This window comes from Budorcas taxicolor, chromosome 14 (genome assembly GCF_023091745.1).
Source record: "Budorcas taxicolor isolate Tak-1 chromosome 14, Takin1.1, whole genome shotgun sequence".
Classification (NCBI taxonomy): domain Eukaryota; kingdom Metazoa; phylum Chordata; class Mammalia; order Artiodactyla; family Bovidae; genus Budorcas; species Budorcas taxicolor.
Genome location: NC_068923.1, coordinates 74,234,333 through 74,252,008, shown reverse-complemented (window position 1 = coordinate 74,252,008; position 17,676 = coordinate 74,234,333).

Here is a 17,676-nt window from a genome sequence, read left to right as displayed (position 1 = left end):
CTAAATTATAAATGTTGATGGGGAGTAATCTCTGATAAATGGATAAACAAACCATGCAATTTTGCTCAGTGATAAAAAGAAGCAAACTACTGATTTTGTAATAATAGGTGGATCTCAAAAATATGCTCAGCAAAGGCAGCCAGAGCCATGAGCACACAAAGAGCACACTGTCTGAAGGGGGTGAGTATGAGGCTAGGCCTGCTAAGGCATCAAGTGTTGCACTATAGGCATTTCTAGCATCTCCCTGCAGACTTGTTGGGTGTGCCCTCTACTCAGGCTTTATCCAATGTTCGGAGGAAAAGGGAAGAGTCATCTTTAACGTCCTGTTTTACATAGCTGTAGGCTTCCCTGGTGGCTTAGATGGTAAAGAATCCGCCTGCAGTGCAGGAGACCTGGGTTCAATTCCTGGGTCAGGAAGATCCCCTGGAGAAGAGAATGGCAATCCACTCCCCTATTCTTGCCTGGGAAATCCCGTGGACAGAGGAGCCGGGTGGGCTACAGTCCATCGGGTTACAAAGAGTAGGACACGACTTAGCGACTAAATCACAACTACATACGTACTTTCATCTTCAACCAGAAGCAGTTGGCCACCAACCCAGCATTCATTCCTCCACCCATTTTCATTACCAACTATCCCTCCTTACTCACATAGCAATTCTATTCTACTTGGAGATTCTTCTTGAAGTGCTGAAGTCTGTGGTTATCAACTTCCCCTTGTTAAAGATTATTTTAAGGTTGAGTATGTAACCACCCCAGTCTTCTGGTCAATGAGGTGTAAAAGGGCTGGAAACTACTGGAAAATATTCTCTTCCTCCTAAAAAGGGGATATCACAAGAGTATGTCCTTTTCTTCCTCTTGACATCGTTGCATCCAGCAGGGACGCTTGGACCAGCTGTCTCCCCTCAGTGAGTAATGACATGAGGACAAAGCCAAAATCTATGAGTAGAAGAACAGAAAGATGGAAAAAACCTGAACCCTTGATGATGTGGTTGAGTCACATGAAACAGCCCTTGCAAATTTCCTTATTAAGCCACACAATTTTCTGTTACTTGCTGCTAAAAGCATCTTAACTGATGTAAGAGTCAACTCCCTGGGGGTGATACATAGCCCCCAACATAGAGTGCTTGTCACATGAAAGACTTTCAATAAATGTTTATTGAAATATTATAAGAATATATATGTCAGACCTCTGACAATCTCCGCTGGAGTTATGTCATTCCACCCAATACGACTCAGTTTGATCTTGTTTACACTCCAGAATGAGTTGCAGAGTAAGAGGACACGGCAGGGTTTATGTGGAGTGAGCACATCTGGGTATCAGTGATGATCAGGAGTCACCGGGGAAGGCAGCAGTAAGCAGCTGTCTGGGAGGATGTGGTTTACTTCCACAGGGATTTCAACCTTCAGTATGAAATCCTGGGAAATTCTGCTATAAACATGGTGGACTGATGGCAGAGCAGAATAATTAGTGATAAGCTGAAAGCTTATCCTAGTCTGAGGTCTGGTGAGAACAAACAAAATAGATACAGAGCCTTTAGATGAGAGATTTAAAGCTTTTGGCTCTGCCCTACATTCCTGTGCTCTTTTCTACATGCTTAGAGAAGTGCCACTCCACTCCATACAGATCTGCTGTGCCTATTGCTATAGCCAAAGTGATTTTTGCAGTGGAGAAAATGGCAAGTCTAGGAAGCCTTTGTTCAAACAGTGACCTAGAGCCATAATTTCATGGAGACCTTAATCAACACTGTAGTAGTCTACCCAATCATACCCAATTAAAAAAAAAAACAACAGACTTTTTAAAGAACAGTTTTAAGTTCACAGCAAAATGGAACAGAAGGTACAGAGGTTTCCAGCATACCACCTGCCCTACACGTGTATAGGTTTTCCCATTGCCACCGTCACTCGCCAGAATGGTACATTTGTTACAACTAGTGAACCTACATGGTTCCACCATTGTCACTCAAGACCCATACTTCAATTTAGGGTTCACTCTTGGTGTTGTACATTTTATGAGTTTTAAAAAATAATGTCATGTATCCACCATTTTAGTATTACACAGAATAGTTTCACTGCCCCTGCTCAATCCTCTGTGCTTGGCCTATTCACCTTTCCCTCCTCCTTTAACCCTACCATTCCTGGAAACCACGGGTCTTTTTACTGTTTCCATAATTTTGCCTTTTCTGGAATGTTATTTACTTGGAATCACCCACTGAAGAGCATCATGGGTGCTTCCAAGTTTTGGAAATTATGAATAAAGCTGCTGTAAGTATCTATGTGCAGGATTTTGTATGGACATCATCTTCAGCTCATTTAAATTTGTATAAATACCAAGGAGCATGATTGCTTGATCATATGCTAAGACTCTGTTTAGTTTTCTAAGAAAAAAACATTATCTTCCAAAATGACTGAACTATTTTGCATTTCCATCAGTAACGCATGAAAGTCCTAAGGCTCCACATCCTCATAAACACTTGGTGTTGTCAGCGTTCTGGATTTTGACCATTTTAATAAGTATGTAGTGGTCTCTTACTGTTGTTTTAGTCTGCAGTTCTCTGATGACATAAGAGGTGAGCATCTTTTCATACACTTATTTGTTATCTATACAGCTTTAGTGAGAATCTTTTGCCCATTTAAAATCTTTCCCCCAGTTTAAAATTGGGATATTTGTTTTCTCATTGTTGGGCCAAATTTTAAATGTTACTTTGGTGACAGATTTCAAAACAAACTGACCCTCATCCATCTATTTTGCTTACTCTGCAACTCATAGGAAGGCAAAGTTAGAATTTCAGATCGATATAATACACACTATTTAACATCGAGTATGTGCCCACACACATTGTCTTAAGTACTGTGGAAGATACAAGTACATGTCAAATACAGTCCTTGCCATCTTGGCATTCTTTAGGGGAACCAAAAACATGGAAACTAAAATAACTAGACAACACTGAAGGGTATAAAAGATTAATTGCCAAATGTGTGTTATCCCCTCTAAGTACTTACTGTGGAATTTTTTGTCTAGTTAAAAATTAAATTTTCTATCTACATACATTTAAAATACATTTTATGAAAGGTGATTATCAATTGGGATGGTATTTTACTGAGAACTATTACTCTATAAACTTATAAACTGCATATACGTATCATTTTTACTGGTGTACTGAACTACAAGAAAACAGAATAGCAGAAGGAATGAAGCAATCATCTGATACCTCTCTCAGGCAGATAAATTGGTGGAGAAATTCTATAAAGGGGAAAAAACATCACAAGGATTCATAGTTTCTTCTTGGGTTTGGAAATAAAAACCACATCATCAGTGGGGGGGGGAGAAAAAGACTAGTGTGGAAACAATCAACCAGTGAGCCACAGTACAATGGTAATTATTATAGCAGAAGCATGATAACCATCTTTGATAGCAATTTGGAAACCAATGCCTCATAACTGAGTTTCTACCAATGGACCAGCCCTTCCGGAACATGGAGACTGTAATGAGCCAAAGAAAGAATACAAGCATCAGGAAAGGGCCTAAGTTTCATCTGAGGCTTTATTAAGAGACAGCAAAATCCCTGTGGAAAAAGAATTGACCAAAAAATTCTCACTCTTTGGTGACATTTACCAGATTTACACAGGCTCTTTGGAAAGTGTCCCCCCGACCCTGCCCCCGCCAATGCTCACCCTAGGAAGAAAAGGCACATTCCATTGAGATTAGAATTGCTGTGGAGGCGGAAAGTAAATATTACAGACAAGACACTGAGTAAGCAGAGCAAGCTTCTTGGACTTTGTATAAAACACTCATAAAAATGGATCTTCTCAGGAACTTTCCATTGCAACCACATTGAGATGATGCTATTTCCCTAAAAATTGAACTAGTTTTCTGATTAGCTGGAGCTACTCCACATTCAAGGTCAGGAGGGGCCACCGTGAGGAAACACCCCTCATCCAAGGTAAGGAGCAGTGGCTACACTTTGCTGGAGCAGCCATAAAGAGATACCCCACGTCCAATGTAAGAGAAACCCAAGTAAGATGGTAGGTGTGCGAGAGGGCATCAGAGAGCAGACACACTGAAACCATAATCACAGAAAACTAGTCAAACTAATCACACGGACCACAGCCTTGTCTAACTCAATGAAACTAAGCCATGCAGTGGGGGGCCACCCAAGACGGGCGGGTCATGGTGGAGAAGTCTGACAGAATGTGGTCCACTGGAGACGGAAAGGGCAAACCACTTCACTATTCTTGCCTTGAGAACTCCATCAACAGTATGAAAAGGCAAAATGATAGGATACTGAAAGGGGAACTCCCCAGGTCGTTAAGTGCCCAATATGCTACTGGAGATCAGTGGAGAAATAACTCCAGAAAGAATGAAGGGATGGAGCCAAAGCAAAAATAATACCCAGTTGTGGATGTGACTGGTGATAGAAGCAAGGCCTGATGCTGTAAAGAGCAATATTACATAGGAACCTGGAATGTTAGGTCCATGAATCAAGGCCACTTTGAAGAGGTCAAACAGGAGATGGCAAGAGTGAATGTCAACATTCTAGGAATCAGCAAACTAAAATGGACTGGAATAGGTGAATATAACTCAGATGACCATTATATCTACTACTGTGGGCAGGAATCCCTTAGAAGAAATGGAGAAGCCATCATGGTCAACAAAAGAGTATAAAATGCAGTACTTGGATGCAATCTCAAAAATAACAGAATGATCTCTGTTCGTCTCCAAGGCAAACCATTCAATATCACAGTAATCCAAGTCTATGCCCCAACCAGTAACACTGAAGAAGCTGAAGTTGAATGGTTCTATGAAGACCTACAAGACCTTTTAGAACTAACACCCAAAAAACATGTCCTTTTCATTATAGGGGACTGGAATGCAAAAGTAGGAAGTGAAGAAACACCTGGAGTAACAGGCAAATTTGGCCTTGGAATACGGAATGAAGCAGGGCAAAGGCTAATAGAGTTTTGCCAAGAGAACGCACTGGTCATAGCAAACACTCTCTTCCAACAACCCAAGAGAAGACTCTACACATGGACATCACCAGATGGTCAACACCAAAACCAGATTGATTATATTCTTTGCACCCAAAGATGAAGAAGCTCTGTACAGTCAGCAAAAACAAGACCAGGAGCTGACTGTGGCTCAGATCATGAACTCCTTATTGCCAAATTCAGACTTAAATTGAAGAAAGTAGGGAAAATCACTAGACCATTCAGGTATGACCTAAATCAAATCCCTTATGATTATACAGTGGAAGTGAGAAATAGATTTAAGGGACTAGATCTGATAGATAAGAGTGCCTGATGAACTATGGAATGAGGTTCGTGACATTGTACAGGAGACAGGGATAAAGACCATCCCCCAAAAAAAGAAAAGCAAAAAAGCAAAATGGCTGTCTGGGGAGGCCTTACAAATAGCTGTGAAAAGAAGAGAAGCGAAAAGCAAAGGAGAAAGGAAAGATCCATCTGAATGCAGAGTTCCAAAGAATAGCAAGGAAAGATAAGAAAGCCTTCTTAAGCGATCAATGCAAAGAAATAGAGGAAAACAACAGAATGGGAAAGACCAGAGATCTCTTCAAGAAAATTAGAGATACCAAGGGAACATTTCATGCAAAGATGGGCTCAATAAAGGAAAGAAATGGTATGGACCTAACAGAAGCAGAAGATATTAAGAAGAGGTGGCAAGAATACACAGAAGAACTATACAAAAAAGATCTTCATGACCTGGATAATCACGGTGGTGTGATCATTCATCTAGAGCCAGACATCTTGGAATGTGAAGTCAAGTGGGCCTTAGAAAGCATCACTACGAACAAAGCTAGTGGAAGTGATGGAATTCCAGTTGAGCTGTTTCAAATCCTGAAAGATGATGCTGTGAAAGTGCTGCACTCAATATGCCAGCAAATTTGGAAAACTCAGCAGTGGCCACAGGACTGGAAAAGGTCAGTTTTCATTCCAATCCCAAAGAAAGGCAATGCCAAAGAATGCTCAAACTACTGCACAATTGCATTCATCTCACAGGCTAGTAAAGTAATGCTCAAAATTCTCCAAGCTAGGCTTCAGCAATATGTGAACCGTGAACTCCCTGATGTTCAAGCTGGTTTTAGAAAAGGCAGAGGAACCAGAGATCAAATTGCCAACATCTGCTGGATCATGGAAAAAGCAAGAGAGTTCCAGAAAAACATCTATTTCTGCTTTCTTGACTATGCCAAAGCCTTTGACTGTGTGGATCACAATAAACTGGAAAATTCCTCAAGAGATGGGAATACCAGACCACCTGACTTGCCTCTTGAGAAACCTGTATGTAGGTCAGGAAGCAACAGTTAGAACTGAACATGGAACAACAGACTGGTTCCAAATAGGAAAAGGAGTATGTCAAGGCTGTATATTGTCACCCTGCTTATTTAACTTCTATGCAGAGTACATCATGAGAAACGCTGTTCTGGAAGAAGCACAAGATGGAATCAAGATTACTGGGAGAAATATCAAGAACCTCAGATATGGAGATGACACCACCCTTATGGCAGAAAGTGAAGAGGAACTAAAAAGCCTCTTGATGAAAGTGAAAGAGGAGAGTGAAAAAGTTGGCTTAAAGCTCAATATTCAGAAAACGAAGATCATGGCATCTGGTCCCATCACTTCATGGGAAATAGATGAGGAAACAGTGGAAACAGTGTCAGACTTTATTTTTGGGGGCTCCAAAATCACTGCAGATGGTGAGTGCAGCCATGAAATTAAAAGACGCTTACTCCTTGGAAGGAAAGTTATGACCAACCTAAATAGCATATTGAAAACCAGAGACATTACTTTGCCGTCTAGTCAAGGCTATGGTTTTTCCAGTGGTCATGTATGGATGTGAGAGTTGGACTGTGAAGGAAGTTGAATGCTGAAAAATTGATGCTTTTGAACTGTGGTGTTGGAGAAGACTCTTGAGAGTCCCTTGGACTGCAAGGAGATCCAACCAGTCCATTCTGAAGGAGATCAGTCCTGGGTGTTTTTTGGAAGGACTGATGCTAAAGCTGAAACTCCAATTATTTGGCCACCTCATGCAAAGAGCTGATCCATTTAAAAGACCCTGATGCTGGGAGGGATTAGGAGCAGGAGGAGAAGTGGGCAACAGAAGATGAGATGGCTGGATGGCATCACCGACTCTATGGACAAGAGTTTGAGTGAACTCTGGGAGTTGGTGATGGACAGGGAGGCCTGGCGTGCTGCAGTTCATGGGGTCGCAAAGAGTCGGACACGACTGAGCGACTGAACTGAACCGATACTAGAAAAATTACCAGTTCAAGAAAAGAGTAGGTACCATGTGTTAATATCTATGAATGGAACTTGGTGATACATCCTTTGAACTTAAGGGTTTACTTACTCTGGTGTTTTGTCCTAAGACTATACGCTTGCACTGCAAGGGGCACATTTTTGATCCCTGGCCAAGGAACTAGGATCTCACATGCTATGCTGTGACAAAAAAGACAAGATAAAAACAAACAAGCAAAAAATCTGTAATCCAGGAATCTCCCATTTCCAAAAGACATCCAGAAATGAAATGACTGTTAGTAGGTTGCATAAGTAAACCAAGGACTTTCCAAAGGTTTACAGGAAGGGGGAAATAGTAACTGTAAGGATTTTATTTTATCTTATTTTGTGGCAGATACTCTCAGGTCTACCCAATAGTCAACCAACTATGTCTGCCACTCACCCTTCTTCCTTACTAATAGAATACAAATGTTGTTCCCCGTCCTCCAAGAAGCCGTAATCTTTAGGGGAGGCATAGTCTCTTTCTCGCCCCAAGGAGTTAATGTCTCTTGCCAAAGAGATTTGTTTTAGATCACATGCATGTGAGACAATCCTGGCCAATGAGACTGGAAGGAAGTCTACAGGGAGGAGTCCAGAAAGCATGTTGTTACCCTTGAAAGGGAAAACATAACAGGGTCATTCCACATTTTTGCCTCTGGAAGAATGCTAATCTATATTTGGTTATACAACTGATACATCTTCATTGCCCAGCATGTGTCCTGAAATCTAAAGTCTATCTGTCCTTGAACTGGAAGGGACCAGCTTTTAAATGTAGGTGAGTTTCAGAATTGAAAGAGACATATGTACCCCAGTGTTCATCGCAGCACTGTTTATAATAGCCAGGACATGGAAACAACCTAGATGTCCATCAGCAGATGAATGGATAAGAAAGCTGTGGTACATATACACAATGGAGTATTACTCAGCCATTAAAAAGAATACATTTGAATCAGTTCTAATGAGATGGATGAAACTGGAGCCGATTATACAGAGTGAAGTGAGCCAGAAAGAAAAACACCAATACAGTATACTAACACATATATATGGAATTTAGAAAGATGGTAATGATAACCCTGTATGTGAGACAGCAAAAGAGACACAGATGTATAGAATGGACTTTTGGACTCTGAGGGAGAGGAAGAGGGTGGGATGATTTGGGAGAAAGGCACTGAAGCATGTATACTATCATGTAAGAAACGAATTGCCAGTCTATGTTCGATACAGGATACAGGATGCTTGGGGCTGGTGCACGGGGATGATCCAGAGAGATGATATGGGGTGGGAGGTGGGAGGGGGGTTCAGAATTGGGAACTCATGTACACCTGCGGTGGATTCATGTCAATGTATGGCAAAACCAATACAGTATTGTGAAGTAAAATAAAGTAAAAATAAAAGTTTTAAAAATAAATAAGTAAATAAATAAATAAAATGTAGGTGAGTTTCAAAAACAGTCTAATAAAGTCATGTACTTTAGCAATAGAGTGGGAACGTAAAGGAAACAGCAGACCAGAAGTAAGGGCTGGGCCTCCAGTTAGCCAGTTTGAAAGCCTAGTTCAGTGGAGAGGTTGAAGGCAGGGGAATTTCTGTTTCTGGAATGGAGTCTTGGTCTCCCATATCAACTGCAATTGCCCTATGCGAACCAACCCCAGAAAGGAGGTCTCACAGAGGTACCACTGCACCTTCCATCAGCATCTCTGCTCCTGCCTACTCACAGCCAGGACACCCTGATGTCTCTTGCAATGCAAGCATCATCCTCAGTGATCACTTCCACTCTTCGCATTTCCGGGAACTTACTCTCAAAGAAGTTTACACCACCCTCTTAGTATAATAGACCACGGTTCTTCTCTCCCTTTTGTGACAGCCCTTCATATTTTTGCATCTTGTCTGCTCTTAGCCACAAAGCTCTGATTTTCAACCGTTCCTTCTTTGAGGTGGTTTCTAAATCCCCTTACAATCATGCTCACACTACATAGAAACATTCCTGTGCTGTATTTGCCAATATTCCTCTAAAAATACTGGGTTAGTCTAAAAGTTAGTTTGTGTTTTTGAGTAACATCTTAGGAAAAACTGAACGAACCTTTTGGCCAACCCAATATGTTGCCTAGAAGAGAATACAGTGCTCCAGCAAGTCTTTCACCATGCAGGACATGTATACCTGTCAATGAATTTGTTTCTTATAGTGGTTAAATGCCACTAAGTTTAGCTCACCTGGTAAAGAATCCGCCTGCAATGTTGGAGACCCCAGTTCGATTCCTGAAATGTGAAGATCCCCTGGAGAAGGGATAGGCTACTGATTACAGTATTCTTGGGCTTCTATGGTGGCTCAGCTGGTAAAGAATCCGCCTATAGTGAGGGAGACCTGGGTTCAATCCCTGGGTTGGGCAGATCCCCTGGAGAAGGGAACAACTACCCACTCCAGTATTCTGGCCTGGAGAATTCCATGGACAGAGGAGTCTGGCAGGCTATAATCCATGGAGTTGCAAAGAGTCAGACACAACTGAGTGAATTTTACTTTTACTTTCAAGGTTACCTTGGTAGTTCAGTTGGTAAAGAACCTGGGTTCAACCCCTGGGTTGGGAATATCCCCTGGAGAACTGAATGGAAACCCACTCCAGTATTCTTGCCTGGAAAAATCCCATGGACAGAAGAGCCGGGCAGGGTATAGTCTATGGTGTCACAAGTGTTGGATATGACTTAGCAACTAAACCACCACCATAGTAGCCATATCATCCTGGCCTTGGATAATTGTGAGATATGAAGCCAGTGGACCACATTCTGGAGAAGGGAATGGCAAGCCACTTCAGTATTCTTGCCTTGAGAACCCCATGAACAGTAGGAAAAGGCAAAATGATAGGATACCAAAAGAGGAAATCCCCAGGTCATTAGGTGCCCAATATGCTACTGGAGATCAGTGGAGAAATAACTCCAGAAAGAATGGAGGGATGGAGCCAAAGCAAAAACAATACCCAGTTGTGGATGTGACTGGTGATAGAAGCAAGATCCGATGCTGTAAAGAGCAATATTGCATAGGAACCTGGAATGTCAGGTCCATGAATCAAGGCAAATTGGAAGTGGTCAAACAAGAGATGGCAAGGGTGAACGTCGACATTCTAGGAATCAGCAAACTAAAATGGACTGGAATGGGTGAATTTAACTCAGATGACCATTACATCTACTACTGCGGGCAGGAATCCCTCAGAAGTAATGGAGTAGCCATCACTGCCAACAAAAGAGTCCGAAATGCAGTACCTGGATGCAATCTCAAAAACGACACAATGATCTCTGTTCGTCTCTAAGGCAAACCATTCAATATCACAGTTATCCAAGTCTATGCCCCAACCAGTAATGCTGAAGAAGCTGAAGTTGAACGGTTTTATGAAGACCTACAAGATCTTTTAGAACTAACACCCAAAAAAGATGTCCTTTTCATTACAGGGGACTGGAATGCAAAAGTAGGAAGTCAAGAAACACCTGGAGTAACAGGCAAATTTGGCCTTGGAATGCAGAATGAAGCAGGGCAAAGGCTAATAGAGTTTTGCCAAGAAAATGCACTGGTCATACCAAACACCCTCTTCCAACAACCCAAGAGAAGACTCTACACATGGACATCACCAGATGGTCAACACCAAAATCAGATTGATTATATTCTTTGCAGCCAAAGATGGAGAAGCTCTATACAGTCAACAAAAACAAGACTGGGAGCTGACTGTGGCTCAGATCATGAACTCCTTATTGCCAAATTCAGACTTAAATTGAAGAAAGTAGGGAAAATCACTAGACCATTCAGGTATGACCTAAATCAAATCCCTTATGATTATACAGTGGAAATAAGAAATAGATTTAAGGGTCTAGATCTGATAGATAGAGTGCCTGATGAACTATGGAATGAGGTTCGTGACATTGTACAGGAGACAGGGATCCAGACCATCCCCATGGAAAAGAAATGCAAAAAAGCAAAATGGCTGTCTGGGGAGGCCTTACAAATAGCTGTGAAAAGAAGAGAAGCGAAAAGGAAAGATATAAGCATCTGAATGCAGAGTTCCAAAGAATAGCAAGAATGGATAAGAAACTCTTCTTCAGCGATCAATGCAAAGAAATAGGGGAAAAGAACAGAATGGGAAAGACCAGAGATCTCTTCAAGAAAATTAGAGATACCAAGGGAACATTTCATGCAAAGATGGGCTCGATAAAGGACAGAAATGGTCTGGACCTAACAGAAGCAGAAGATATTAAGAAGAGGTGGCAAGAATACACAGAAGAACTGTACAAAAAAGATCTTCACCACCCAGATAATCATGATGATGTGATCACTAATCTAGAGCCAGACATCTTGGAATGTGAAGTCAAGTGGGCCTTAGAAAGCATCACTACGAACAAAGCTACTGCAGATGATGGAATTCCAGTTGAGCTGTTTCAAATCCTGAAAGATGATGCTGTGAAAGTGCTGCACTCAATATGCCAGCAAATTTGGAAAACTCAGCAGTGGCCACAGGACTGGAAAAGGTCAGTCTTCATTCCAATTCCAGAGAAAAGCAATGCAAAGGAATGCTCAAACTACCACACGATTGCACTCATCTCACATGCTACTAAAGTAATGCTCAAAATTCTCCAAGCTAGGCTTCAGCAATACGTGAACCGTGAACTCCCTGATGTTCAAGCTGGTTTTAGAAAAGGCAGAGGAACCAGAGATCAGATTGCCAACATCCACTGGATCATGGAAAAAGCAAGAGAGTTCCAGAAAAACATCTATTTCTGCTTTCTTGACTATGCCAAAGCCTTTCACTGTGTGGATCACAATAAACTGTGGAAAATTCTTCAAGAGATGGGAATACCAGACCACCTAACCTGCCTCTTGAGAAATCTGTATGCAGGTCAGGAAGCAACAGTTAGAACTGGACATGAAACAACAGACTGGTTCCAAATAGGAAAAGGAGTATGTCAAGGCTGTATATTGTCACCCTGCTTATTTAACTTCTATGCAGAGTACATCATGAGAAACGCTGGACTGAGAGAAACACAAGCTGGAATCAAGATTGCCGGGAGCAATATCAAGAACCTCAGATATGGAGATGACACCACCCTTATGGCAGAAAGTGAAGAGGAACTAAAAAGCCTCTTGATGAAAGTGAAAGAGGAGAGTGAAAAAGTTGGCTTAAAGCTCAACATTCAGAAAACGAAGATCATGGCATCTGGTCCCATCACTTCATGGGAAATAGATGAGGAAACAGTGGAAACAGTGTCAGACTTTATTTTTTGGGGCTCCAAAATCACTGCAGATGGTGAGTGCAGCCATGAAATTAAAAGACGCTTACTCCTTGGAAGGAAAGTTATGACCAACCTAGATAGTATATTCAAAAGCAGAGACATTACTTTGCCGACTAAGGTCTGCCTAGTCAAGGCTATGGTTTTTCCTGTGGTCATGTATGGATGTGAGAGTTGGACTGTGAAGAAGGCTGAGCACCGAAGAATGGATATGTTTGAACTGTGGTGTTGGAGAAGACTCTTGAGGGTCCCTTGGACTGCAAGGACATCCAACCAGTCCATTCTGAAGGAGATCAACCCTGGGACTTCTTTGGAAGGAATGGTGCTAAAGCTGAAGCTCCAGTACTTTGGCCACCTCGTGCAAAGAGTTGACTCATTGGAAAAGACTCTGATGCTGGGAGAGATTGGGGACAGGAGGAGAAGGTGCCGACCCAGGATGAGATGGCTGGATGGCATCATGGACTCAATGGACGTGAGTCTGAGTGAACTCCGGGAGATGGTGATGGACAGGGAGGCCTGGCCTGCTGCGATTCATTGGGTCGCAAAGAGTCGGACACGACTGAGCGACTGAACTGAACTGAACTGAAATGATGAAGCCATATGATTGTAATCAGAACAGAAATTCAGGACATCATCTTTGCCTGCATGCATGAATATGAGCTGGGGAAGCAAGGTAACTAAGATATCACCAGGAATCTAATATTCCAAACACAACTTTGACATGTCATCAGACACTTAATAAAGGATTGAAAGTGAAAGTGAAGTCGCTCAGTCGTACCCGACTCTGCGACCCCATGGACAGTAGCCTGTACCAATGGGATTTTCTAGGCAAGAGTACTGGAGTGGGTTGCCGTTTCCTTCTCCAGGGAATCTTCCCGACCTAGGGATCGAACCCAGGTCTCCCTCATTGTAGACAGATGCTTTACCATCTGAGCCACCATTATCAAGAAGCAAATGCAGAAATGTGACCTGGCTCTCAGAAGAAGTCTACCCAAACAAAAGGAGTAGAAAGGACTAGGGTACTAGTACAAATTTCCTGAGATACTCAGGGAGCAATCACTTAAAAATTAAGGTCCATGCCAAAGACCCCAGTTACCTAATGGAGAGATTTCACAGTGAAACCCTGAGAGGGGTCAAGCTTCCAGGCATTTCTTATCACTCCTGGTATCGGGGTCACACACAGCTAGTGGCAGCAAATAATTGGTGGATTTAAGATCCAAAAGAAGGGATCAATAGACGTTTCTATCTGTTTAGAGTAAGTGAGACTTTTCTTTGGCCACACCACATGGCATGCAGGCTCTTACTTCCCCAACCAGGGATCAAACCCTCATCCCCTGCAGTAGAAGCACGGAGTCTTAATCACTGGACTATTAGAAAAGTCCCTAAATGAGACTTTTTATTTTCTCTTATTATTCAGTATCAGATGTACAGTTCTTCTGTACAGTTTTTTAGTTTTCACTTAGTGTTAGTTGCTCAGTCATGTCCAACTCTTTGCAACACCATGGACTGTAGCCTGCCAGGCTCCTCTGCCCATGGAATTCTCCAAGCAAGAATCCTGGAGTGGGTAGCCATTCCCTTTTCCAGGGGATCTTCCCGACTCTGGGATCAAATTTGGGTCTCCTGCATTGCAGGCAGGTTCTTTACTGTGTGACCCACCGGAGCAGGTACAACATCTACCCTGCTCCCCTCACACCTAGACTTAACCTCCCTGTTCTTTTTTTCAGAAACTGCTACAAGTCAGATCTTTCCCATCTGGCTTTAGTGTAAGCAGCTTCAGCTATCTTTTCTAGTCATCTACGCATTTCAAACAGAATCCATGAATAAATGGGGAGGGCAGTGTCCATAAAAATAGGAATCATTAATCTACCTAAGAGTTAAAAGGAAACGTGGTTAAGAGGATATTATTGACAATAGTGAGAATTCCGTAGTTGTAGTGATTCTGCTAATACTGCCAAAGATTATCAATGTTGCCAAAAGGTTATTTTCAAATCATGATAAGAAGCCTGGGAAGAAAGTTTGCCTAGACTTAGGTTTAAATTCTACACAGTGAGTAGCAAGTCTTATAACCACTAACTTCTATAAAATATGTCATAACTGACAATGAATTATTCCAACTTTTGTTTTTTCTTTGGACATTTGTGTTTTGTATCCAAACTTCTTGATCTCTTTCTCTCTCCTGTCACCAATCAATTTATATTTTATCACTGTTTAACATCCTCTATTGGCAACTTTGGGGACAGGTCAAACTGTATTCAGCTTGCTTTGTCATTTGATAAAAACTCTAATAGTTAAGGAAAGAGATGAATATTAATGGCTTATTTCAACTTAATTACCAGCTATGGTCTGACTTTATATCAACAAACCAATTATATCTGTAGTTGTCAGGAGACCTGGAGGAAAAAAAGACAAACCAGAAACCACATTTTAGCTGATGGAGTTTGAGATCTATGGAGGGAGACAGGAGACCTGGATGTATTTTGTAAACCTAAATGTTTAAGATGTAATTCCAAATATCCTGCTTACTTTGGCTTTCTTTTATCATAAAACAGGCAGTTCTTTGTGCCTTGAAAGAGGCACAGACTGCAAAGAGTCATCTGAACTGCCCAGAAATGTCTGTAATCTTGATCATTTTCAAACACAGATCTCCACGGTGAAGAATTTTCTGAGGAATTCATACAATGCAGAGTCTGTTCGGAGGATGCTGATTTCAAAACCTCTGTACACAGGGCATAACGAAGAGGAAAAGAAAACACATAACTTCCGGTAAGAGGAAAAGAAAACACATAACTTCCGGTAACTCAAGAAAAAGGAAGAAAATTGGACGGGAATGAAAGACTACCCAAGTAGAAAGCATGTGGGAGGCTCTGACTCAGAATAAATGAAATGTTAACTCAAAACGTAATTTAACCTCGTCTGGTCTAACACAGAGCAGTGCTCGCCCTCAAGCAGTGCAAAGGATGCCAGCTTCTAGTCACATATATTTGCACAAATAAAACAGGATGCATGTAAAATGTACTTGCCATGATTGCGGGCAAGGGACTCTTACTCATCTTTCATCAGTAACTTTTAGGTTCTATAATTTTCCACCAACTTTTATTCTTTTAGAACTATAAAAATTCCAGTCACTCATGAGCTGGTAAAGGAAGTGTGTATTTAATGTCTTTCAGTGCAAGATGTGGGTAGATGAACAATTTAATACTGATCTGAGCAGTTTGGTAATCGAGGGATTTAGGAATGCAGATGAAGTCACTGCATTGCTGGATTTTTTGCCGTGTTTGCACATGTGAACTTGAGCCAGTGGAGGGAGGAATTTAGAACCTGTTTCAAGACATCAGTGCTGTTTGCCCTCTCTATCGCTTTTTGTGCTTCCCCTGCCCTGGTCTATATCCCAGGAGGGTGGCCTCTGCAGGATGTTTCCAGGCTCCTCTCTGCTTTCCAGATAGCATTAATATCACTACTTATCGGTAAATTTCTCTTCCTTCCTTCCTTCCTTCCCTACCTTTCTCTCTTTTTCTTCCTTCCTGCCTTCCTTTCTTTTTTCCTCTAGCTGCATTTAGTCCATCAGAGACTGGAGGATGGCAAGAGGGGAGAAGCCAGGTACTGATCGTCTTTCCTCTCTGGTACTGGCTTGTCTCTTTCTTGGCTCGAGCTTCCAATGGACAGCCCAGTATAATTCCAGCTTTGACTGGGCACCTACATCTCTCCAGCTTAGGGGTGGTAGCAGCTTGCAGCTACGGCCAGTTTGGGCTTGCTTCACTGTCCCCTGTTGAGCTTCTAGACTTTGTGGTCAGTTTCCTACATTAAATTGCTTTTCTTTCAAATACCGAGAGTAGTTTCTGTTTCCTAATTGGATCCTGAGTGGTAGAACTGTTTTGTACATTGTGTAATCTATTAAATCATGGTTTTCTTTAATTTTATACAGAGTCTCCTTTTTTAAAAAGATTTAAGTATTTATCTATTTTTTGGTTGCTCTGGGTCTTCCTTGCTGCATTCGGGCTTTCTCTAGTGGGGGTGCGTGGGCTTCTCTTGTTGGGCAGCACTGGCTCTAGGCACGCTAGCTTCAGCTGTTGCAGCCTGCAGGCTTCAGTAGTTGCGGCTCACGAGCCCTAAAGCACTGGCTCAGTAGTTGTGGCTCACTGGCTTAGTTGCTCCGCAGCACGTGGGATCCTCCCAGACCAGAGATTGAACCTGTGTCCCTTGAACTGCAAGGCAGATTCTTAACCACTCAACCACCAGGGAAGCCCCCAAATCTCCTACTTTTATAATAAAATAATAAGAGCTAATGTGGGAGAAGGAGATGGCAACCCACTCCAGTATTCTTGCCTGGGAAATCCCATGGACAGAGACGACTGGTGGAGGTTGGACACGACTTAACGGCTAAACAACAATGGCAGTTCTAGTCAATATGCAAGAAAAAAAGTTGTAAGGAATTGGGGACTGGGACTGAAACAAAAATCCTATTGTTTACAGATGTGATTGTCTATTTAGAAAAACAAAAATAAACTGCAGACGAATATTTAAAGAAAGATAATAGCTAAAGTGTATTGAGCACCTTATAAGTACCAGGTAAAAGTACCTAGTAAGGAACTCAGCAGAGGATAGCTACAGTTTTAGCCTCCAGCTTCCCTTGACTGTGCTACACTCCCTCAGAGGTACAAGCACCAGTTACCCATGACCTCCTTGGTGGTCCAAATACTATGAACTCGGTGTTCCAACCAGAAGTCTAAGAACCAGCTGTGCACCCCTGAGATGGGGCTGCCACTTCCTCCAAACTCTAGCTTCTAGGACCTCCCCCAGAGACTCCTGTTTTGGATTCCAGCCCTAGGGGTGGTAGCTGCTTCCTTCAGTCTGGTTTACCTCTATAGCCTGGCTTTCCAACATCTAGGTGACCAATCTCCTGTATTAAACCTCCTCTGGTTGAAATATTTAGTATGGTTTATGCTATCCTGACTAGACCTTGACTGATAACTAAATTCTTCTACTTCAATTCCAGGAAATGTCCCATTGATTCTAAAAAAATGGCACTTTTAGACCATTTATTTCTATATTTATTTCAACTATACTGTTTATGAGCACTTATTAATATCACTACTTTTCTTTTTTTCTGCTCTTTAGAAGAAAATA